Raw genomic sequence first — 25,342 nt, 5'->3', positions numbered from 1 at the left:
ATGTCTTAAAGTAATGATGAATGTCATTTCTCTTTACTTAGTCGAGTGGTTCTTGACATAATATGTATTACTACAGTTGTCGAATAGGGCTGTTTACTGAATTTTATTTTTACTATTTACTGTTTGAGGGTCTCAAATGCATTAAGAAGGCAAGTAATTCCACTAATTAATTTTTGACAAGGCACACCAGTGAACTGAAAAGCATTCCAGATGACTACTTCATAAAGCTGGTTAAGATAATACTTTTTTGTTTACCACATGAGTTCCATATGATATTTCATAGTTTTGATGTCTGCAGTATTGTTCTCCAGTGTAGAAAATAGCTAAAATAAAGCAAAACCTATGAATGAGTAGGTGAGTCCAAACTTTTGACTTGGACTGTATATAATGTATTCATTAACTATATATATATATATATATATATATATATATATATATATATATATATATATATATATATATATAAAATGGATGTTTTGGGGTAGCATGCCTACCACTTTAAAGGTAATTTTTTTTTTGTATTGTGACACAAATAAGAATTAAGATGAAAAAACAGAAACCTGTTTTTATAAATCAATACTTAATAGAGCCACCTTTTGCTGCAATTACAGCTGCAGGTCTCTTGAGGTATGTCTCTATTAGCTTAGCACATCTAGCCACTGGGATTTTTGCCCATTCCTCAAGGCAAAACTACTCAAACTCCTTCAAATTAGATGGGTTGCATTGGCGTACAGCAATCTTCAAGTTATACCACAGATTCTCAATTGGATTGAGGTCTGGGCTTTGATTAGGCCATTCCAAAACATTGAAATGTTTCCTTTTAAACCAGGCCAATGTAGCTTTAGCAGTCTGTTAAGGATCATTGTCCTGCTGGAATGTGAGCCTTCATCCCAGTCTCAAACCTCTGGCTGACTCAAACAGGTTTTCCTCCAGAATTGCCCTGTATTTAGTGCCATCCATCTTTCCTTGAGTCCTGACCAGCTTTCCTGTCCCTGCTGATGAAAAACATCCCCACAGCATGATGCTGCCACCACGATGCTTCACTGTAGGAATGGTGATCTCAGGGTGATGGGTTTGCACCACACATAGTGTTTCCCCATGATGGCCAAAAAGATCAATTTTAGTCTCATTTGACCAGAGAATCTTCTTCCATGTGTTTAGGGAGTCTGCCACATGCTGTTGAGCAAACTCCAAACATGTTTTCTTAAGCAATGGCTTTTTTTCTGGCCACTCTTCCATAAAGCCCCACTCTGTGGAGTGTACTGCTTAAAGTAGTCCTATGGACAGATACTCCCATCTCTGCTATGGATCTTTTTAGCTCCTTTAGTGTCTTGATTGCATCTCTGATTCATGCCCTCCTTGCCCGGTCTGTGAGTTTTGGTGGACGGCCTTCTCTTGTCAGGTTTGTAGTGGTGTCATATTCTTTCCATTTTGCTATAATGGATTTAACGGTGCTCCCTGGGATATTCATCTCATCTCATTATCTCTAGTTGCGTTATCCTGTTCTACAGGGTCGCAGGCAAGCTGGAGCCTATCCCAGCTAACTACGGGCAAAAGGCTGGGTACACCCTGGACAAGTCGCCAGGTAATCACAGGGCTGACACATAGACAACCATTCACACTCACACCTACGGTCAATTTAGAGTCACCAGTTAACCTAACCTGCATGTCTTTGGACTGTTGGGGAAACCGGAGCACCTGGAGGAAACCCACGCAGACAATATGCAAACTCTGCACAGAAAGGCCCTTGCCAGCCACGGGGCTCGAACCCAGACCTTCTTGCTGTGAGGCGACAGCGCTAACCACTACACCACCGTGCTGCCTCCCTGGGATATTCAAAGTTTGCAATATTTTTATAACCCAACCCTGATCTATACTTCTCCACAACTTTGTCTCTGACCTGTTTGGAGTGCTCCTTGGTTTTCATGTTGGTTGCTTAGTCATGTAGCAGAATTAGTGTCCTTCCAGAACAGGTTGATTTATACAGATATCATGTGACAGATCATGTGACATGTTGATTGCACGCAGGTGGATTTTAATCAACTAATTATGTGACTTATTAGTTGGACCAGCTCTTATTTAGGGGTTTCATACGAAAGGGGGTGAATACCTACGCACATTCCAGATTTCTGTTTTTTCATCTGAATTATTGTTTGTGTCACAATAAAACAACAATTTGTACCTTTAAAGTGGTAGGCATGTTGTGTAAATCAAATGTGTCTTGTAAAAGTATTCATCTCCTTGGTGTTTGTCCTGTTTTGTCATATTACAAGCTGGAATTAAAATGGATTGGGGGGGTTAGCACCATTTGATTTCCACAACATGCCTACCACTTTAAAGGTACAAATTCAAATTGTTGTTTTACTGTGACACAAACAATAATTCAGATGAAAAAACAGAAATCTGGAATGTGCGTAGGTATTCACCCCCTTTCGTATGAAACCCCTAAATAAGAGCTGGTCCAACCAATTCACTTCATCAGTCACAGAATTAGTTGTGTGTGTGTGTGTATATATATATATATATATATATATATATATATATATATATATATATATATATATAGTACCAGTCAAAAGTTTGGAAAGACCTTCAAATTCAATGTTTTTATTTATTTTTTTAATTTTTCCTACATTGTAGAACAATACTGAACTCATCAAAACTATGAAATAACATATGGAATTATATGGTAAACAAAAAAGTGTTAAAAAACAACGTTTCATCTTTTAGATTCTTCAAAGTCGTCACTATTTACCTTTATAACAGCTTTGCACACTATTGGCATTATCTGAACCAGCTTCATGAGCTAGTCACCTGGAATGCTTCTCAATTAACAGGTGTGTCTTGTCAAAAATGGAATTTCTTGCCTTCTTAATGCATTTGACACCATCATCCAGTAAAGAGTAAATAATAAAAATACAGTAAATAGCCCTGTTCAACAACTGTAGTAATCCATATTATGTCAAGAACCACTCAACTAAGTAAAGAGAAATAACAGTCAGTCATTACTTTAAGACACGAAGTGTCTTTTAGTTAATTAAAATAAAGAAAAAACATCGAATTTGAAGGTGTTTCCAAACTCTTGACTGGTACTGTATATATATATATATATATATATATATATATATATATATATATATATATATATCACATCCACAATTATTGGCACCCCTCATTAAGATATGTTCTTAGGCTTCTAATAAATTCATTTTTTTAAATAATATAGGACAACAATGCAAAGAAAGAGAAAAATCCAACCTTTAATTCAAGTGCATTTATTCAGTGGGAAAAAAATCCTACATTAAGAAATAATTATTTTACATGAAATCATGTGTGCCACAATTATTGGCACCCCTGATGTTAATACTTTGTACAACTCCCTTTTGCCAACAAGACAGCACTTAACATTCTCCTCTAACATTTCACAAGATGGGAGAATACAGAGAGAGGGATATTCGACCATTCCTCTTTGCACAGTCTCTCTAAATCATCCAGAGTCCTGGGTCCTCTCCTATGCACTCTACTCTTCAGCTCACCCACAGGTTTTCAATTGGGTTGAGGTCTGGGGACTGAGACGGCCATGGGAGGAGCTTGATTTTGTGTCTGGTGAACCATTTTTGTGTAGATTTGGGCACATGTTTAGGGCCATTATCTTGCTGAAAGACCCAGTGACGACCCATCTTCAGCTTTCGGGCAGAGGCCACCAGATTTTGATTTAAAATGTCCTGGTATTTCAAAGAGTTCATGATGCCATGCACCCTAACAAGGTTCCCGGGGCCTTTGGAAGACAAACAGGCCCACAGCATCACTGATCCTCCCCCATACTTCACAGTGGGCATAAGGTGCTTTTCCGCATACTCATCTTTTGTGATGTATTAGAGTGTTTGTTCCCAAAAGGCTCTATCTTGGTCTCATCTGTCCAAAGCATACGGTCCCAGTTGAAGTCCCAGTACCACTAAATGAACTCCGGATGTTTACGTTTATGCTTGTAAGTGAGCAAAGGTTTTTTCCGTGTATGCCTCCCAAACAGCTTGTTGGCATGTAGATAGCGCCTGATGGTTGTTATGGAAACTTTGTGACCCCAAGATGCTACTCTTTGATGCAATTCTCTAACAGTGAGCTTTGGAAAACTTTTTACTTCTTTTACCATCTTCCTCACTGTGTGTGGTGGCAAGGTAAACTTGCATTCTCGTCCAGGTTTTTTTGCCACTGTTCTAGTTGTTTTAAAATTCTTGATGATTCCTCTGACTGTAGATATGGGCAGGTGTAGGTGAGTGGCTATTTTCTTGTAGCCATTGCCTGACTTATGAAGGTCAACACACATCTGCCTTACTAGAATGGTGTGTTCTCTTGTCTTTCCCATGTTGAAGAGTGGATAAGAGAAATAGGCCTCTGTGTCACATCACATTTATACCCCAAGGAAACAGGATGTGATGAATTACTAATTAAAGGTTCCTAGACACTCTGATCAACTTTATAAACTACAGTAGAAATGACAGAAATGCTTCAATTACATTTATTTTCTAGGAATTGTTATGGGTGCCAATAATTGTGAAACAGTTGATTTTATGAAAAATAATTATTTCTTAGTCAGGGATTTATTATTATTATTATTATTTTTAATTCACTTGAGTTAAGGGTTACATTTTTCTACAATTTTTAGTGTGAGATTATGCTTCTGCAATAAAAATTGAATTTATTTTAAGGCTTTTAACACATCTTAACCAGGGGTGCCAATAATTGTGGAGGGTGCTGTATACACACACACACACACACACACACACACACACACACTGCAACCCCACTACAGTGAATTCTTTGGGGGACATCCAAATAGTTCGTAAAACCAAAAAGTTCATAATACTGAAATGGACCCACTTGTCACACAAAACACTCACGTTATTTGCAAAATTTTAGAGACATTCTCCTTATCATGAATTTCTCCTTCCAAGTCACTATCACAGTTCATTGACTGAGTTAAAGGATGATGAACGGAGGCGATGATTTCTTCGTCTGTTATGGAAATGACAAACTTTACTAGTGTATCGTCGTCAATGTCCATGCACTGACTCACTATGTTTTCTAATCTTCACCATTCAATTCATTCATGTCTTGCCAGTCACCGATGATATCATCTATGTTGTGTTGCTGGGCTGGGCAGGGGATATAAAAATGCCGCTGGCACACTAAGTGTTAAGTTTAGCAGTAGCAGCAGTGTCATTTCATCCTTTTATTGATCCCTTAATCACCATTCTCAATAATTGTTATTGATTGACACCTATGCTAGGCTAGTTAAGCCTTTATTTTATGTTGTTAACACATATTGTTCACTTGACTGCGGACTTGATTACTTATTGTTTGCCTCTAGTAGGAAGAGGAACACATGGCTCAATGGGTCATGTAAGCAGGCGGACAAACAGGCAGGCAAACAGTTCAAAAATGTAAGACAAATGCAGGGTTGTGAAACGGGCAATGGCCAAGCAAGGCACAGACAGAATGGCAGAGGCAAAGATGAAAGGCAGGGTTCAAAGTGTCCAAAGTCAAAACCAGAAAGGCAATACACAGATACAAGGCTTGGTAATGTAAAACACTCAGTACACTAGCTATACTTCACCAAGTCTTTGTGTTTAGAGAGTCCATATAAGCACGTGCTGTGGTTGCGCTCTAATCTGGAACAGGTGCATATTACTGTAATTAGTTATAATGGTGATGCAGGCGCGCTGCGCACTCTGAGTGCCAACATGTGCGGACATGACAAAGTGATGTTTTTTGAAGAATCCAACTCATTGTCAGTAAAGACAGGGGACATAAACTTAGTCTGTTATCTGCGAAAGTGTGTGTGGTTGTGTGTATTGAACTAGACCGAGAAATACACTGTATTTATACTGTTTGAATAGCAATTCACTCAAACTCAAAATGAAATATTCTAATATTCTGAGATACAGTTAGGTCTATAAATATTTGGACAGAGACAACATTTTTCTAATTTTGGTTCTGTACATTACCACAAGGAATTTTGAACAAAACAATTCAGATGCAGTTGAAGTTCAGACTTTCAGCTTTAATTCAGTGGGTTGAAGAAAATGATTGCATAAAAATGTGAGGAACTAAAGCATTTTTTAAACACGATCCCTTCATTTCAGGGGCTCAAAAGTAATTGGACAAATTAAATACTTGTAAATAAAATGTTCATTTCTAATACTTGGTTGAAAACCCTTTGTTGGCAATAACTGCCTGAAGTCTTAAACTCATGGACATCACCAGACGCTGTGTTTCCTCCTTTTTAATGCTCCGCCAGGCCTTTACTGCAGTGGTTTTCAGTTGTTGTTTGTTTATGGGCCTTTCTGTCTGAAGTTTAGTCTTTAACAAGTGAAATGCATGCTCAATTGGGTTGAGATCAGGTGACTGACTTGGCCATTCAAGAATTTTCCACTTCTTTGCTTTAATAAACTCCTGGGTTGCTTTGGCTTTATGTTCTGGGTCATTGTCCATCTGTATTATGAAATGCTGACCAATCAGTTTGGCTGCATTTGGCTGGATTTGAGCACACAGTATGTCTCTGAATACCTCAGAATTCATCCGGCTGCTTCTGTCCTGTGTCCCATCATCAATAAACACTAGTGACCCAGTGCCACTGGCAGCCATGCATGCCCAAGCCATCACACTACCTCCGCCATGTTTTACAGATGATGTGGTATGCTTTGGATCATGAGCTGTACCACACCTTCGCCATACTTTTTTCTTTCCATCATTCTGGTAGAGGTTGATCTTGGTTTCATCTGTCCAAAGAATGTTCTTCCAGAACTGTGCTGGCTTTTTTAGATGTTTTTTAGCAAAGTCCAATCTAGCCTTTTTATTTTTGAGGCTTATGAGTGGTTTGCACCATGCAGTGAACCCTCTGTATTTACTTTCATGCAGTCTTCTCTTTATGGTAGATTTGGATATTGATACGCCTACCTCCTGGAGAGTGTTGTTCACTTGGTTGGCTGTTGTGAAGGGGTTTCTCTTCACCATGGAAATTATTCTGCGATCATCCACCACTGTTGACTTCTGTTGGTGTCCAGGTCTTTTTGCATTGATGAGTTCACCAGTGCTTTCTTTCTTTCTCAGGATATACCAAACTGTAGATTTTGCCACTCCTAATATCGTAGCAATTTCTCAGATGGAATTTTTTCTGTTATCGCAGCTTAAGGATGGCTTGTTTCACCTGCATGGAGAGCTCTTTTGACCGCATGTTTTCTTCACAGCAAAATCTTCCAAATGCAAGCACCACACCTCAAATCAACTCCAGGCCTTTTATCTGCTTAATTGAGAATGACATAACAAAGGAATTGCCCACAGCTGCGCATGAAAAAGCCTTTGAGTCAATTGTCCAATTACTTTTGGTCCCTTTAAAAACAGGGTGGCACATGTTAAGGAGCGGAAACTCCTAAACCCTTCATCCAATTTTAATGTGGATACCCTCATATGAAAGCTGAAAGTCTGGACTTTATGTCCATGTCCACTATATAACTATAACTTGAATATGTTTCAGTAAACAGGTAAAAAAAACAAAATTTGTGTCAGTGTCCAAATATATATGGACCTAACTGTGTATATTACTGTGCAAAAATCTTAGGCATCCTCTTTTTTTCATCCAAACTTTGTTATATATTTCTATTTTCTGACTTCTACATTATCAAGTGAGTACAAAAAACATTTTCAAGTTCCAAATATTCATTTTCCAGAACAAAATTAAATGCTACAGAAAAAAAAGTTTGTATCTGAGCAGCATATTCCACAAGAGACCACTTTTCAGATTAAAAAGAAAACATAATGAAGGCTACTGGGTTTTGCTGCAAAATTAAAAAGCAAGTGTGACAGTCCAGGTGTCCAGAAGAATTGTGGCTGGTTCTGCAAGATGCTCAGTAAAATCTACAGCTTATTTCCTTATAAAACTGCACTAATTGTATCTGAGACTACTATTTTTTTTAAAGCAAAGGGTCATCTCACACTAAATATTGACTTTATTTCATTTATTATGGTTTACTGCTGTTTATAGCATTATTTTAATGTTGAAACATTTTATTTCATTATTTTTGAAGCCATTTTTGGTTTTCATCATTTATTTACATGTGCCTAAGACTTTTGCACAGTACTGTACTTTTTTTGTGCTTTGTCATAATTATTAAAGTTAAAAAAGAAAAATGCTTAAAACATTTTTACTTTACATGTAATGAGTCTAGAATATATTAAAATTTTCACTTTCTTAAATAACTGATGGGAAATATCGAATAGGCTCCAGCTTGCTTGTGACCCTGTAGGACAGGATAAGTGGCTACAGATAATGGATGGATGGAAATATCAAACTTTTTGATAATATTCTAAACTTTTGAGATGCACTTGTAGATCAAGGATCATCCAGGTTTTCTGACTTCAGATTCTGTGACTTCCAGATGTTCTATAACAGCTTTAGAATAGAGACAATTCTTTCCTGTGCTCCAGCACTGACATGAAACTTTGCTGTATGAGGTTTTGTAGCATCTACTCCCAGAAGAACCATGCTCAAGCAGTTTATTGTTTCAACAAAAGAACAAATACTTGACATTAACACTAAACTAGCCAAAAGGGTAGATAAAAGTAAAGGTAAAGTAAGTGAATCACAAGCACAGGGAAAGTTCATGATGAAGAAGCAGGTACGACAGAGTGGAGGTTGGTGACAAACTGCTCACCATTAAGCAAGGGAACTGATGTGTGGCCGAATATGCTCTGGAGTTCCACACCATAGCTGCAGGGAGCAGTTGGAATGAGCCAGCTCTCAAGGCTGCTTTCTGGCAGGGACAGGACCCTCATGTCTTGACTGAGCTGGTATGTCAAAATGAGCAGGCCACACTAGACTCTCTAATGCCCCTTTTCCACCAAAGCAGTTCCAGGGCTGGTTCGGGGCCAGTGCTTAGTTTGGAACCGGGTTTTCTGTTTCCACTGACAAAGAACTGGCTCTGGGGCCAGAAAAAAATGGTTCCAGGCTAGCACCAACTCTCTGCTGGGCCAGAGGAAATAACCGCTTACGTCAGCGGGGGGGCGGAGTTGTTAAGACCGACAACAATAACAAGACCGCAAAAGATCGCCATTTTTAAGCGACGAGAAGCAGCAGCTGTACAAACGCGAAGTCATCCATTATTATTATTATTGTTGTTGTTGTTGCTGCTGCTTCTTCCACATTGTTTTTGCTTCGATATTCGCGCCAAGGTTTATGCAAACGTAGCGACGTAACTGACGTATACAGCGATGTAATGACGTATACAACGATGTAATGACGTATACAACGACGTAACTGACGTATACAGCGAAGTAATGACGTGTCTTCTCTTAGCACCGCGAGCGATGGAAAAGCAAGCTGGTTCTCAGCTGGCTCGCAAGTTGAACGAGTTGTGAACCAGCACCAGCACTGGCTCCGAACCAGCCCTGGAACTGATTTGGTGGAAAAGGGGTATTATTGACCTGTCCATCCACCTAGACAACCTGCTACACAGCCACCCTACCCTCCAACAGGGCACAGCAGAGACACCGAGCTTCAAAGCATCCACTCCTATGGACGTTTCTTGCACCAAGTTAACCAGTTCAGAATGCAAATGCAGATGTAAGGAAGGAAGGTCTAGTGGCCCAAGAACACCACCAGGAGCAGATGGAGCCCCTTCCTCTAACACTCCTTTCTTGGGGAGTCACTCTAAGCATTCCTCTGGCATGGCATTCAAGTTAGAAGTGATTTTTTATGATTTTCAGACTTGGTTCATGTGCTCTCTGCTCTCATAGACACAGGCATAGCATGGGAACTTCATGGACACCTAGACTGCTTAGAGACTGTGGATGCCCTCACAGAAGCTCCTGCAACCACTGAACATTCATGCCATTGATGGTGGGCCCATCGGGAAGGGACTCGTCACACTCAGCACACAGCCTCTCATGCTACAGGTCAGGGCCATGCACAATGAAACCACCTCCTTTCTTCTCATGAAAACTCAAAATCAGGACATTATTCTGGGGTTGCCCTGGCTACAACTTCACAACCCCTGAATCTCCTGGCAGGGCAGGGAAATCCTACAGTGGGCCCCACACTGTTTGCAGCACTGCCTCCTGTCACCTCCACTACCATGGACAGCCCTGAGGTAACCACTGAAACCATCATCCCTGCATGCTACCAGACCTACAGAGAGGTCTTCAGCAAAGGCAGAGCTAGTGAATTACCTCTTCATCAGCCTTATGACTGTGCCATTGACCTCATCCCTGGCACCACTCCTCCTTGGTGCAAGATCTAGCCCTTGGCTATCTCTGAGCAACAGGCTATGGAGACATATGTACAAGAAGTCCTGAAACGGGTGTACATTCACCCTTCCACATCACCAGCCTTGGTGGACTTTTTCTTCATGGAAAAGAAAGGGGGAGGTCTCAGACCATGCACTGACTACAGGAGCTTGAATCTCAACACTGAAATATCCGTACTCACTACCTCTCATACCTTCCACCTCGGAACAACTCCAATCAGCACAAGTATTCACCAAGGTGGACCTGCATAACGCCTACAACCTTGTATACATGTGTGAGGGTGACAAGTGGACACTGTGAATATTGTGTCATGCCATAGGAACTATTTTATGCACCCAGTGTCTTTCAGTGCTTGATAAACAATGCGCTCAGGAACGTGCTCAGGTGGTTTGTCATTGCCTACATAGACACATCTACCCTCCAGATACTGAAAGCCATGTTAAGCATGTCAAGACAGTCCTGTTCAAGCTACTGAGCAATCATCTCTTTGTCAAGGCCGAGAAATGTGAGTTCCATGTGACCCAGGTCTCTTTCCTGGGCTACATAATCAGTGCCCAAGGGATCACCATGGACCAAAACAAGGTCACAGCAGTTACTACCGTACATGGCCTAATTCCAGCAAAGTCAAAGAACTCCAACGCTTCCTGGGTTTTGCTAATTTGTACAAGAGGTTCATATGTGGGTTCAGCTCCCTCCTCACAGCTCTGCTAAAGAAAGGACCCAATCATTTGAAATGGAGCCCTGAAGCCGATAAGTCCCTTAACCAGCTCAAGACAGCATTTATTACAGCCCTCATCCTGAAGCATCTTGACCCCACCAAGCCTTACGTCGTAGAGGTGGATGCATCTGAAATGGGGGTAAGAGCAGTCTTATCTTAACATTTCGATGAAAGACCCAAATTATACCCAGTGGCCTTATTTTCCACAAAGCTCACACCCATTGAGCAGAACTATGATATTGGCAATTGTGACTATTAGGAGTGAAGCTCGCACTAGAAGAGTGGAGACATTTGCTGGAAGGGGCAACACATCAATTTATCATCTTTACAGACAAGAACTTAGAATAACAAAACAGCAAGAAGACTAAATCCCCTCCAAGCTCGCTGGGCACTTTTCTTCACACGCTTCCATTTCATCATTGCTTACCAGCCAGGCTCCAAGAACACTAAGGCAGTTGCATTTTCCTGAGTTTTTTCCTCTCTAGCCCCCATTCAAGATTCAGAACCCATAATACCTCCTGCCTGCTTCATTAATGCACGCACCTGGGACATAGATCATGAGCTTGCCCGAACCCCACCACACCACCTTCCCGATGTCTGCCCTTCTGACCACAAATATGTTCCCCCATGGCTACATGGACAATTGATCATCTATACGCACATGGCTCCTGCCACAGGCCACCTGGGCAGTCAACAGACATATCAGCTACTGAAGACCACGTATTGGTGGCCCCATATGCTCACTGAGATCAACAAATTTATCTCATCATGCCCTGCTTGTACACAAGCCAAGATACCCCAGGCAATAAACTCTATTCTGCACCTCATCCATCTATTGCCTGCATTCCTGACAACAGTAAGGAATCTTATGCTCCTAACTAAGGTTAACTATTAAGTTAGCTGCATTGTTTGCTATACTGATAATCTATTAGGGCATATTAATTATAATCCTAATCCCCCCCCCCCCCCCAAAAAATAAAAATAAAAAATTGGGCCATTGTAAAACATAAATAAAAACCAAAATGCAAATTTAATTGGAAACAGTGCAGACAGCATATAGAATGCTGAAAACGAGAAACTTTGTTTTCTTTCTTTCTTTCTTTCTTTCTTTCTTTCTTTCTTTCTTTCTATTTTTTTAAATATATGCTCATGCTCATTTTGAATTTGATACCAGTAACATGATCCAAAAATAGTTGGGACAGAGACATGTTTACCACTGTGTTGCATCACCTCTACTTTTAACAACCAAATGTTTAGGAACTGAGCAGACCAATTGCTGTAGTTTTGAAAATGAAATGTTGTCCAGTTTCATTTTGGGTCTCCTTAGACAAATTTTGCGCTTCAGAATGCACCAAATGTTTTCAGTGGGAGACAGGTCTGTACTGTAGGCAGGCTAGTTTCACACCTGGACTTTTTTTTTTTACTATGGAGCCATGCAGTTGTAATATGTGCCGAAGACAGTTGGATATTGTCTTGCTGAAATAAGCAAGGCCTTCCCTGAAAAAGATGTTGTCTGGATGGCAGCATGTTGCTCCAAAACTTGTATATATCATTCACCATTAATGGTGCCTTCCCAGATGTGCAAGCTCCCCATGTCATGTGCACTAATGCACCCACATAACATCACAGATGCTGGTTTTTGAACTGTGTACTGATAAGTCGGATGGTCCCTCTCCTCTTTAGCCTGGAGGATGTGGTACACATGATTTCCAAAAAGAATTTCAAATTTCAATTTGTCAGACCACAGGACAGTTTTCCACTTTGCCTCAGTCCATCATAAATGAGCTCAGACCTGGAGAAGGTGACGGTGTTTCTGGATATTGTTTATATATGAGTTTAACTTGCATTTGGAAGTTAAAATGAAAATTCAATCCAAAGACATGCAGTTAGGCTGACGTGGGGTGGCCTTGGGCTGAGGTGCCCTTGAGCAAGGTACTTGACCCCTGACTGCTCCCTGGGTGCTCTGGTGTGGCTGCCCACTGCTCTAAGTGTGTGCATGTGTTCACTGCTTCAGATGGGTTAAATGCAGAGGATGAATTTCACTGTGTTTGAAGTGTGCATGTGATGAATAAAGGTTTCTTTAAAAAAAAACTTGCATTTATGGATGTAGTTTTCTTTCACAGAGTAGTGAACCCCTCCTCATCTTTACTTCTGAGAGACTCAGCCTCTTTGGGATCCTCTTTTTATATCCAATCATGTTACTGACCTGTTGCCAATTAATGTAATTATTTTTTAAAACTAATTAAAACAGCTTTTATCTGTATGAATAGTAGTTTAACACAACTTTGCTCATATTTGTTGCCCTGTCCCAACATATAAGCATATATTTTTCCAAAAGCAATTAAACATTTGAGATGTTGTCTTTGTACTATTTTCAGTGAAATATAGAGTTTCCATGATTTGCAAAATTTTACACATTGTTCCTACTTCTTTGGAAATGGGGTTGTAATTAAAACCACAATGGCAAGCTACAGAAACAAACTGGTCCACAAGCCGTTCACTTACTTGTGCGCCTGGAACAGGGCAACAGTGTGAAATTTTAATAGAACTCTGGTCATGTCAAGAGAATTATGGGATTTTAGAGAAAGACACATACAAAATTGCCCTTAATTTTAACTAAAATAAGGTAGCTGGTGTTCAGTTCAGTATTTCCACTCCCACCTGTGCACACAAACCCCAAGGGGAATGGACTCTGAGGCTTCATTTCTACCATGATTGTTTATACTGATCAGCATTGAGATGAAGGGATGACAGATTCGGGGATATAATATAAACAGTTGTATAGCTGTGAAGTCTTAAAAGCTGGCTTGAAGCTAGGAGACAGTCGAGACAGAACACTGTTAAGTGCACAGTAGTACAGGATGTTTCCTTAGACTTTTCTGTTTGTCCATCTATTTGTGTCCACGAGTGGGTATGAGTTTATTCTGTGTGTGTGTGTGTGTGTGTGTGTGTGTGTGTGTGTGTGTGTGTGTGTGTGTGTGTGTGTGTGTGTGAATGAGTGGCTGTTGTTTATTTGCCTTGGAATGGTTGAACTCTCACCATATCACTAATTCCGTCTCTCCAGCCACCGAGAGGAAAGAAGCCACTGTGTATGAACAGAAAAAGCTTGTGTGCATGCGGACACACACACTCACACACATGCAAAGGTGGGAACTCCACCCACGTGATGGAGGGGTTTGCATTCCTTTCATCATTTCATGGCTCTTTAATATGACCGCTTAGTAATGTGTTAAATTTAAGTTGAACTGGTATTTATGTTTTTTTTTCCCCTTTTCAAATAATAATTAGGCTGTATGTATTGAGAGTTCTTTCCTTGTTTATTTTTTAAATAAAGAAATTAATAACTTAGTTTGTCATTAGCCCATAGTTTGACACATGGTTTTAAACCAAGGTGAGGTAATCAGTATTGTAAATATGTACAGTGAAAACGTACAGTATGTCATAAGTCTAAGAAGATCACATTTACATTTACAGCATTAAGTAAGTGCCCTTACCCAGAGAAATTTACAGAAATACTCTGTTGTCTCTAAAACATCACTTCATGTTAGTTCAATAGGTCAGGGATTAAGGGACTAAGAATATCTTAAAACTGTTGGGGAGGTTAGTACAGTATTAAAAGAAAACACACAAGACAAGAGTGCACAGACATTTGCAAATTAATTCATGGGTACATTCTACAATATTTTGGGTTAAAAACAGTCCAACTAGAAAACCAAACTAAGTGTTGATATTGCACCTTTACAATATTGGGTTATTTTTAACTCAGTGCATTGGGTCTGTTTCTCTATCTAGTCTATTGGATTAAAAATAAACCAACTGTCGAGGTACCTTGTGTATTATTGTTGTTGTTGTTGCTGCTTTTGTTATTATTATTATTATTATTAGTAGTAGTAGTAGTAGTAGTAGTAGTAGTAGTATAGGAATAGAAAGATATTTTAAAAAGACACTTTGTTTTCAATGAATTAATATTTATTTGCATACTGCAATTTGTAGTCACACGTGTATAAATGTTACTTGACTGCATAGAGCTTGCATCGAGCAGCATTCATGATTGTAGTGGTGTGTTTATGAAATATAGTGTGTAGCTTAGTATATAGCAGTGTGTGTAGCTAGGATGTAGCTAGCCTTATCTTACTGAGTGCTTGTTTGTAAATAACATCTTAACAGTGAATAACATCTTAACAATGATTAACAGGGACTAACAGAAATCATTCTATCTACATTCACTGGATATGAGCAATCGTGTGCTTTATACTGTGAGTAGAGAAAAACAAAATGGTGGAGCATGTTGCTGAACCAACCGAGAATGAAATAAAAACTCTACTTGAAAACAAAACCCCCCAAAATACAAAAAAAGCAGCAAAATATGGAATGAAAGTATTTGATGGTAAGAACATATTTTATTTATCAAGAATAAAGAAGAAACCTTTATTCATCACATGCACACTTCAAGCACAGTGAAATTCATCCTCTATATTTAACCCATCTGAAACAGTGAACACACGCACACACACCCAGAGCAGTGGGCAGCCACACCAGAGCACCCGGGAAGCAGTCAGGGGTCAGGTACCTTGCTCAGGAGCACCTCAGCCCAAGGCCGCCCCACGTCAACCTAACTGCATGTCTTTGGATTGTGGGGGAAACCAGAGCACCTGGAAGAAACCCACGCAGACACGGGGAGAACATGCAAACTCCACACAGAAAGGCCCTCGCCAGCCGCTGGGTTCGAACCCGGAACCGTCTTGCCATGAGACAACCGTGCTAACCACTACACCACAGTGCCGCTTATCATTCTAGCATTTTCACATATTGCTACTGTCATTTTGCCAGTTTGTTTACATTCTAAGTGGAAATGATTTTATCAGATGTTTTGTATAAAGTTTTTATTTATTGAATTTTACAAAAAATGAACATAAAAATGCTCTGTTTCTCAAAATCTGGTGAATGTGGACAGAATAAAATAATTATTCCACTCAATCTTGTCATACATGGCTTATAGCCAACTTGGTGCTACGTGCCTCGTTGGCTATCAGTTCATGTACGACTCAAGTTTGTGGAATAACTGTTAAATTATTAACAACTGGCCACAACTGGATAATGCATGTGAGGTTATTTCAGTATATGCATAACAGTAGATTAAAGAATATGAAAATGAATAATAAAGGGGTGGATGTTAATTACCTTAAATCTGCCAACTACACCAGATATATATTGTTAACTTTTTTAAGTAAAGCAGCAGGCTGGTTGTCAAATCAACAAGGTCTATCCTTTTTTCTTTGTGCACCATGACCCAACTGGTGTTAAGACAGCCCCTGAATTTCCCCAATAATCGTTTTTTTCATTAGTTTGCCCATGACCCTGCACAGGATAAGTGGTTATGGATAATGGATGGATGGATTTTATATAAATCATTTGAGTTTGAATTTATAGTGGATTTGTATTTGTACTGGTTTATTGGCTCACTTGGGAAGTTCTATTTACATATTTTGAAAAACATAGAATATCATTTTGGGGGAATGTCTACCTCTTTTTTTAATCCACCTGGCCTTCATTTGAATAAGGTACACAGCTAATTTACGGGAAAAGGCCAAAGAAAACTAGCGCTCACCCTCATCCCACCATCCCTTCATCCATCTCTGCTTTTTTTCCTCAACACTCTTCACGAAGGTTGCCATTTAGAAATGTTTTTAATTTTTACTCTTCACAGTTTCTGGCATCTATGGAACAGCCAGTGGGGAAGAAGGAGGCTAAATATAAAGTAGGGAAAAAGGTAGCTTTGTAAAGACAGAGAGTCAAAGAGCTAGAGAGAGGGAGAATTTCTCCCTTGGAAGGGGCCAAGGGGCCAAAATTTTTTGCTCTCTATGAAAGAAAGGATTGTCCAGCTTCCTGTCAAGCCAGGAAAGTTAACCCAACTGTAGTTTAGCCCTATATGGCAGAAATGAGAGGATAGAGAAATAGACCAAAATACAGACAAACATAAAACTTCTAAGTTCTAAATCATCTTATATTCTAATAATGTACATCAATTTGTCAAATAAGAATAACAATGCTTCTTTTGAACCAGACACATGAAGATAGCATCAACAAACATAAATCATGAAATTCTAAGTTATGTTAATAAAAAGATAGATAGATAGATAGATAGATAGATAGATAGATAGATAGATAGATAGATAGATAGATAGATAGATAGATCATACATGTGGAGCTTTCAAAACAGCTTCCAAAATGTGCGTTTAGAAAGCATTAGTGGGAAAAGAGGGAAAGCTAAAGAAGCTAGACATTTGTTCCAAAAGCTTTTATATCTATCCCTAACACGTCTTAAATTTTTAGTAATAAAGTAGATTCTCCGAAACAAGATACATACTGCCTGTAAGAATCGGAAATGCATGAAGATGTGCTGATTATTGGAAAAATCACAAAATTCAACACATAATTAAGTTATAGTAGACACACAAAACATCATTATCCATACATTCTATTCAGAACTATATTGCATTATATTATAGCCACACCTATAATCATAAGACTTAAATGAAGTTGCTGGAAATTTCAGTTCACAAAGTTTCCACTGTGTGTTTATTTTTTTTCTTGTGGTCTACAAATGACAAATGGTTTTCCCAAGGTTACATAAGCTGCCTTTCACACTAGTATAAACAAATAGCTATGAAGTTAACACTAGCTAGCTAGCATGGCTTCTAAATAGTTTATTCTACAACTGGATGTTTGACAGACAAAATTAGAGTTAGGAATCTTTAATGACTGTACTCTCAGAAAATAAAGTATAAAATAAAGTGTGTACCTTTAGGGGTACAAAGGCCTATCACTGGGGCAGTACCCTCTAAGGTATTTGTTTGTACCCTTTATAACTTATGAACATATATGTACCTTTTTGGCCCTAAAAAGATACACATGGTTACCTTGAGGTCCACTAATGAGCCCTAAGGGGTACATTAGTGTAGATTGTATGTTGGGGTACAGAAATGGACTCTATTTCTAACAGTGTGTACATTGTTACATATTGATAGGCAAGTAATTAAAGGGATGGCACAGTGGTGTAGTGGTTAGCGTTGTCACCTCACAGCAAGAAGGTCCGGGTTCGAGCCCCGTGGCCGGTGAGGGCCTTTCTGTGTGGAGTTTGCATGTTCTCCCCGTGTCCGTGTGGGTTTTCTCCGGGTGCTCTGGTTTCCCCCACAGTCCAAAGACATGCAGGTTAGGTTAACTGGTGACTCTAAATTGACTGTAGGTGTGAATGTGAGCGTGAATGGTTGTCTGTGTCTATGTGTCAGCCCTGTGATGACCTGGCGACTTGTCCAGGGTGTACCCCACCTTTCACCCGTAGTCAGCTGGGATATGCTCCAGCTTGCCTGCAACCCTGTAGAACAGGATAAAGTGGCTAAAGATAATGAGATGAGAAGTAGTTAAAGGTTTTCCCATCTGTTGTCCTCTTTGGCATCTACAAACCTCACTTCATTATCTCACTAAAACAACTGTTTTCTTAATATCACTTTAAAAATGAATCAAGAAAATTACAATAAACAATGGTCGCTTTGAACTTTCATATTTTTATAGAACAGACATTTAAAATCTGTCCATATTTTAGATGGTGTGCCATTCAGTTCATTATATCAATAGCATCATGAATGTAAAACAACAACATAGCTTTAATGAGTTTAAAATTTAAGAGAGAGAGAGAGAGAGAGAGAGAGAGAGAGAGATTTTATCCATTAATAAAATAAATAAACCCAACACATGATACATTTTGGTTTTTGTTGAAAATAATTATTTATTGATCAAAAAATGTGACCCCTTTTCATGCGGTACCAGTAATCATGTGTGTATAAGTGTGAGTGTGTGGGCTATGGAATGAGAGGAGAGAGACAGACAGGCAAATAAAACCTGCATTTTAAATAACTTACATCATTACTTAGCAAAATAAATGTTGTAAATATAGAGCCTCCAGAATGACCCTCATGGTTATTTTTAGAGTGCCATATGGTAACGAGAAAGCATATGTATATGGAAAGAACAAATTAGAATCAGATATAATTTAGGTGTTAAAATCAGATATATGTATGAGTTGAACAGATAAATACTTCTCTGTTTGTCCATTTACTGTGGAGCCATGTATTGGTAGTACACATCCATCTTTGAATCCTTGAACTTTTCTCAAGGAAGTCTTGCCAAGAAATACACCTCTTGTTCTCTTTCATACTCTAACCCATCGGCGTCGCCAGGGGTATTTTACTGGGGCACGTGCCCCAGTATAGATCTGTAGTGCCCCAGTAAAAAAAATCCAGTGACGAAACGCTCTGAATTTTAAACTTGGGAATAGCTGCAATTTAATTAATTCATAACGTGGGGTAGGCTAACCGATGCGCGAAGAAGACCATCTACAATGCTTTTACATTGGTAGTTTTGGCTGGCCTCGCGCACACTAAGCAATGTGAAAAAAGTGTGCGCGTGACATGAGTAACATCTTGGTTGCTATGGGGACCGCAGACTCCAGCAGCCCTCAGATGCAATGAAATTCAGAGCAGGGGAAACCATCTCTCCGTGTTTTTCAACTGTTTACAGGTTAGTAGACAGTAATTCCACTGTCATTTTTGTAACACACACACACACACACACACACACACACACACACACACACACACACACACAGTGGTGCTTTTAGAGGCTTTTGGATTGTGTTTAGAGATGTTCAATGCTGAAAATGCGTGTGCTTACAAAGATATGTTTGGTGATTTAAAAGGTATCAAGTGTGAATACTGTTGGCCATTAAGTACTCTTGGTTGAGTTTAAAAACTCGGCGGTGTTGTATTGTATGTTAATATGTTCTTTTACAATATTACCAACAGTATAAGTATTACATTGCTATTATCACAAATGTTGCAAATATTCATACTGTTATTATTAAATGATTGACCTGGATTCAGTGTCCTCGTAATCATTTTGAGTTTTACAGCTCTAGTGACTAGTTTTAAGCAGGCCGTTTCTAAATATAAATATCAATATATAAATATATATTACATAAAATATAATATATATTACATAAAATGTAATATATATTATATAAAAAATATAAATATAAATATAAATATAGTGCAAAATTTTTAGCTCGCGCGCTTCGCGCGCTCGCATACATTTCCTGTGCCCCTTTTGTGCCCCAGTATGGTCTTGGGTCTAATGACGCCCCTGCTCTAACCCCTCACACTCTCTAAACAGACATCTCACAAATTAGTTTTTATAGATAAAGTATTATGGAATACAGTAAACTATAATGTAAATGAAAGAGATTAAGTAAGGTGTGTATAGTGTGTGCACTTGTACATCGCTCTGGATAAGAGTGTCTGCTAAATGCCATGTAATGTAATGTATATAGGTGTGTGTGTGTGTGTGTGTGTGTGTGTGTTTATTCTACTGGGAACCACATGTCCCCACAAGGATAGTAAAATCTGACTATTTTGACCTTGTAGGGACATTTGGATGGGATGGTCCTCACAAGGAAAGTGTTGTTGTTGTTGTTTTTAACACAAATAAAAAAATAAAACTCAAAAAGTTTCCTTTGTATTACTGAGGTTCAGGTTAAAGTTAGCTTTGGGCGGAGGTATAACATTAATTAACTGCATTCATTATTATGTCAGTGGAAGTTCCTCAGAAGGATAGCAAGACAAACGTGTGTGTGTGTGTGTGTGTGTGTTAGGAGAGGGGATTAGCTCAGGGTAGCGCCCTTTCAGAGAAAAGGGAAAGAGAAATAAACAAACAATGAACTTACATTTTAAATACCTTACATCATAACTAAGAAATACTGTAAATATTGAATTTCCAAAATGACACTCAATATTATTTTTAGAGTGCAATATGGCAAAGAGAGAGGTAACAGAGAGAATGAGAGAATGAGAGAGACTCTTGGTTCACTATTTGGAAGACCTGCAGTGTATTTTCTGCTACCTTGTCTCACACTGACAAGAAATTTGTTCAAGGATGTTTGCTGTAAAGTATGACAAATCTTTCAAATGTTGATCAAAGTTGGTGGTGGGAATTCATTATTCCAGACATTAGCATTGAGATCTTTTTTATTTACTCTGTGTTAGAGCTTGTAAACAATTATTGCTCAAAGACACCTTGTATGTCACCTTCTCAAAGTCAAGCCAAAAATATGTGTAACATATCAGAGTTGTTCTGTATGCTCTATATTTAGAATTTTAGATCTCATTAGTGGATTTTTTAAAAACTCTTCATTTATTCATTTTTTAATTAGCATTTGTACAAACAAGACAAACACCGCGTCCAAAAAGAAAAGAAAAAAACAAAAATGCATACACTCAACACTAGACAAAACAAACAACTGAAATGGGGGGAGGGGGACTACTCGCGTCACAGTCTTATTGATTTGATCTCATAACAGCAGAGAACTCGACCCATCCTTCATCTTGTACGCAGTCCAAAACTCTGGTCTAAATGGACTCATTAGTGGATTTTATAGGTAATGGTGTATTTAAAATTCAAGTTCTGTGTTTATTTATGGCTTCTCTCATTACTTATTTTTCTTTCATTCTCACATAGAGCGCGCGCGCACACACACACACACATACACACACACACCAAAGTTAATATAGACTAATCAAAGGAAACTAAGACTAAAACTAAAACTGCCAATGAAAAAATAATTTAACTGAAATAAAAATAACAGTTAAAAAGAAAACTAAATAAAAACTACGTATAATGAATAATGCAAAACAAACTAAAAGGAAATTGAATTGCAGGTAAAAATCAGCTTCGTTTTCATTTTCGTTTCATTTCCACCCTCAAGACAATAAGGGTGTGTGTGTGTACGTGGTCTTTTTTTTTCCCCCTGGCAGAAAAGTGCTAGCAGTGTGCTAGGAAATGCTTCATCTAGTGTTGTAGACCACTGTGGCAGTGGGGGCATGGTCAAGCGTCAGTCTGTGAATGGAGGGCGGAGTCGGGGAAGGTAAGTGGCGGATTCACTGCACCTGACGGGAATTAACCTATGTTTGTGTGTCTTCCCCAGTGACCGCACCCTATAAGAGGAGAGGGAGAGCGGAGGAAGGGAGCTACTCCCCAACCTGGAGACTTGTGTGCGTGCGTGTGTGTATGGGTAGTTAAGGCTGAAAAGCTAAAATAAACGGGTTTTTGAGAACTCAGTTCTGGCCTGTCGTGCTTCTGTGCTCCACCCACCTAGAACACTTGCTACAGTGGTGCTGAAACCTGAGACGGAGCGCAGGAGAGAACAGCCCCATGGAGTCCTCCCCCTTCAAGGACCTGATCCATGCCCTAGCCACGGCCCAACAGAGCCAGCACCAGGCGCTGGTCGCCCTCCGGGAAGAACAGGAGCAAAGGTTCGAGGCCCTGGTGCTGGCGCAGCAGGAAGATCACCAGGCATTCCGGCACCTACTCACGTCGGTGGGGTCCACCACCTCCACCGCCGTGGGCCCTTCCCACCTCACCCTAACGAAGATGGGCCCACACGACGACCCCGAGGTAGAGGTCTGTGCGGGACAGAATTTTCAGTCCCGCTCCCGCCCGCTCCCGCATTGTGCAGTCCCGCTCCCACCCGCTCCCGCAAAGAATTATGATTTTCAGTCCCGCTCCCACCCGCGCCTGCCATATTTTGTCCCGCTCCCACTCGCAAATCCCGCATGATGCAGACGTTCGCGTTATTTCTCACGAAAGTTCTTGTCATTGGCTTGGGGAATTAAACATGCTGAGCTTAGCTGAGCTCTCCACTGACCGATCCTTCACCTAGTGCACATAGCAAGGGTGCGCGATGCCAGGCGGCATGCGCAGCTGAGGCTTTACAGAGATACCCATTGTTAGCTTCACTAGAGGAGCTCTGCTCTTCTGCCATGATCGGAGATCTCAAACACGGAAGAGCAGAAAGGAATCGGAAACGTACGCGAGATTAGACCACTGTGGCAGCGGGGGCGTGGCCAAGCAGCAGTCTGTGAATGGAGGGCGGGGTCGGGGAAGGTAAGTGGCTAGGTCATTACACCTGATGTCAATTTGTGTGTGTTTGTTTGTTGCAGGGATGGAATATAAAGGGAGGGGGAGAGGAGCAAAGAGGGATTCGCTCCCTGACCACAACACGTGTGAGTGAGTGAGTGAGTGAGTGAGTGAGTGAGTGAGTGAGTGAGAGAAAGAAAGCTGAAAAGCTCAATAAAGTGAGTGGGTGTGAACACGAACTCTCGCCTGCTGTGCTTCTGTGCTCCACCCACATCGGGGATTACTACAGTGGTGCTGAAACCTGGGATGCACACCACTCACTTTATTGAGCTTTTCAGCTTTCTTTCTTTCACTCACTCACTCACTCACTCACTCACGTGTTGTGGTCGGGGAGCGAATCCCTCTTCTCTCCTCTCCCCCTCCCTTTATACTCCATCCCTGCAACAAACACACACACACACAAATTGACATCAGGTGTAATGACCTAGCCACTTACCTTCCCTGACCCCGCCCTCCATTCACAGACTGCTGCTTGGCCATGCCCCCGCTGCCACAACCACATCCGCAAATTTAGGCATCTTAAAATGTTTTTATTAATGCCAAATAAAATATCCAGTACAAATTATATATGATAGACATAAATTTATAATTTATACATTTTATTTTAAACATGTTTTAAGTTAGCGGGACTGCAGCTTATCACCTCTCCCACCCGCGCCCGCATTGTGCACTCCCCCTCCCGCCCGCGCCCGCAATGAGCTTTCAAAATTTGTCCCGCACTGCACTGCTTTGCGTCGGGTCCCGCGGGACTCCCACGGGAGTGCAGGGCTCTACCCCGAGGCCTTCCTCACTCTCTTTGAGCAGGCAGCAGAGGCGTGGGGTTGGCCGGTGGAACAGCGCACGGCGCGCCTCCTTCCCCTGCTCACGGGCGAGGCGCAGCTGGCCATGCTACAGCTCCCTGCCGACAGCTGGCTGGTCTACGCGGACCTCCGCAGGGCCGTCCACCAGCGCGTGGGTCACACTCCGGAGCAGCAGCGGCAGCGCTTCGACGTGCTGCGCCTGGAGGAGGTCGACCGGCTGTTCGCATTTGGCCAGCAACTCCAGTACGCCTGCTGCCGGTGGCTGAGGGCCGACAACCGCGACGCCGAGGAGATCATCGATCTGGTGGCGCTGGAGCAGTTCGTCGCTCGACTTCCAGAAGGAACCGCGGAGTGGGTCCAATGCCATCGCCTAGCGTCGCTGGATCAGGCCATTGAGCTGGCGGAGGACCATATGGCGGCCGTTCCAACGGCAGGACAGCGTGTCTCCCCTTCTCCCCTCCCCTCTCCCTCTCTCTCCCCTTCTGTTCCTCACCCCATTCCCCTACCACAGAGGTGGGGGCCGGCTCCACCCCAGCCGACCCGCCACACCCGTGGTGTCCTACCTTATCCGACTTCCGTGTCTGTGTCTTCCCCCCCCTCAGGTGAGTGAAAGCCGGAACACCGGTGCAGAGAGAGAGCCTGGGCCGGTGTGCTGGTGCTGCAGGGAGCCAGGGCACCTCCAGCATCAGTGCTCGGCGATGGAGGTGGGCACGGTGGTCCGGATCCCCGACATGCCAGAAACCACCCTCGATCGGGCCAGAGCGTATTGCATACCAGTGAGTATCCAAGGGGATACGTATCAGGCTTTGGTGGACTCTGGCTGTAATCAGACCTCAATCCACCAAAGCCTGGTGCAAAATGAGGCATTGGGGAGAGCACAATTGGTGAAGGTGTTGTGTGTGCACGGGGATGTTCACAACTACCCTTTGGTGTCGGTCCACATTCTGTTTTGATGGGAGAAATTTAGAGTTCAGGCGGCAGTTAATCCTCGCCTCACCCACTCTATAATTTTGGGGACTGATTGGCCGGGATTTCGGGATTTAATGACGCACTTAGTGAAGAGTGGGTCCTGCCATACTTCAGCGGGGGGAGGTCCCGGAGTGGCTTTGATGGGAGCAGCTGTCACAGAGCCATCTACGTCATCACCGCGTCAGAGCGAGGAACCGCCGGCTCCTCCTCCCTCTCTCGGGGAATCCCTCGTGGATATTCTGTTAGAGCAATCACGAGACGAGTCTCTGCTGCATGCGTTTGACCAAGTGAGAGTAATCTATGGTCAAATGCTCCAGCCAAACGCCACCCCATCCTTCCCCTATTTTTCCATTATTAAGGATAGGTTATACCGAGTGGCGCAGTACACTCAAACTAAGGAACAAATAACCCAACTTTTGATCCCAAAGAGCCGCTGGGAATTGGTATTCCAGGTGGCTCACTTTAATCCCATGGCTGGACACTTGGGGCAGGATAAGACACTAGCCCGAATAATAGCCCGGTTCTA

The sequence above is a fragment of the Neoarius graeffei genome, chromosome 6, assembly GCF_027579695.1.
Source record: "Neoarius graeffei isolate fNeoGra1 chromosome 6, fNeoGra1.pri, whole genome shotgun sequence".
Taxonomy (NCBI): domain Eukaryota; kingdom Metazoa; phylum Chordata; class Actinopteri; order Siluriformes; family Ariidae; genus Neoarius; species Neoarius graeffei.
The sequence above is the reverse complement of the archived record's forward strand: the minus strand, read 5'-3'. Positions refer to the sequence as shown.